Genomic DNA, 1,658 nt, shown 5'->3' with positions numbered 1-1,658 from the left:
TAGTAAAGGTTGAAGGCCTTTACATCCCTGCTGATTTCATAGTTTTAGACACTAGGAAGGAAGAGGATGAATACATCATCCTTGGAAGACCTTTCCTAGCTACAGCAGGAGCTGTGATAGATGTCAACAGAGGTGAATTAGTCCTTTAATTGAATGGGGACTACCTGGTGTTTAAGGCACATGGCCATCCCTCTGTGACAAAAGAGAGTGAGCACAAAGAGCTTCTCTCAGTTCAGAGTCAAGAAGAGCCCCCACAGTCAAACTCTAAGTTTGGTGTTGGGAGGCCACAACCAAACACTAAGTTTGGTGTTAAGACCCCATATCCAAACTCTAAGTTTGGTGTTGGGACTATACAACATTGACTTGATCACCTGTGAGGCTCCATGAGAGCCCACTGTCAAGCTAATGACATTAAAAGAGCGCTTGTTGGGAGGCAACCCAATTTTTATTTATCTAATTTTTATTTTATTGTTGTTTTGTGTTTTATTAGGTACATGATCATGTGGAGTCACGAAAAAATATAAAAATTAAAAATAGAATCAAAAACAACAAAAGAAAAATCACACCCTGGAGGAAGGACAGACTGGCATTCAACGCCAGTAAGGAGCATCTGGCTGGCGTTCAACGCCAGAACAGAGCATGAATCTGGCGCTGAATGCCAGAAACAAGCAACATTCTAGCGTTTGAACGCCAGGAATATGCCTTGAGAAAAGCTGGCGCTGAACGCCAGTAACAAGCATAGAACTGGCGTTCAACGCCAGAAACATGCTACACATGGGCGTTGAATGCCCAGAACGTGCATCACCTTGGCATTTAAATTCCAGAATGGTATGCACAGGCATTTTGCATGCCTATTTGGTGCAGGGATGTAATTCCTTGACACCTCAGGATCTGTGGACCCCACAGGATCATCTCAAGATCTGTGGATCCCACAGGATCCCCACCTAACATATTCCCACCTTACCTCCTAATCCTATAACACTCTTCCCCATGTCACACTTCCCAACAACTTCAATCTCTCTTCCCAATTACCCCCTTCACCACTTACATCCATCCACTCTTCCCCATACACCCCACCTACCTTCAAAATTCAAAAACACTTTTTCACCCAAACCCAACCTACATGGCCGAACCTACCCTCTCCCCTTTCCCTATATATACCCTTCTATTCTACTTCATTTTCACACAACACAAATCCCCTCTTCTACACCTTGGCCGAAACACCATCCCTCACTCTCATCCATATTTTCTTCTTCTTCTTCTTCTCTTCTTTCTTCTCTTGCTCGAGGGCGAGCAATATTTTAAGTTTGGTGTGGTAAAAGCATAAGCTTTTTGTTTTTCCATTACCATCAATGGCACCTAAGGCCGGAGAATCCTCTAGAAAAGGAAAGGGAAGACAAAAGCTTCCACCTCCGAGTCATGGGAGATGGAAAGATTCATCTCCAAAAGCCATCAAGACCACTTCTATGATGTTGTGGCAAAGAAGAAGGTGATCCCTGATGTCCCTTTCAAGCTCAAGAAAAATGAGTATCCGGAGATCCGACATGAGATCCGAAGGAGTGGTTGGGAAGTCCTAACCAACCCCATGCAACAAGTCGGAATCTTAATGGTTCAAGAGTTCTATGCCAATGCATGGATCACTAGGAACCATGATCAAA

The sequence above is a fragment of the Arachis duranensis genome, chromosome 5 (genome assembly GCF_000817695.3).
Source record: "Arachis duranensis cultivar V14167 chromosome 5, aradu.V14167.gnm2.J7QH, whole genome shotgun sequence".
Lineage (NCBI taxonomy): Eukaryota > Viridiplantae > Streptophyta > Magnoliopsida > Fabales > Fabaceae > Arachis > Arachis duranensis.
This window is presented reverse-complemented; position numbering follows the sequence as displayed.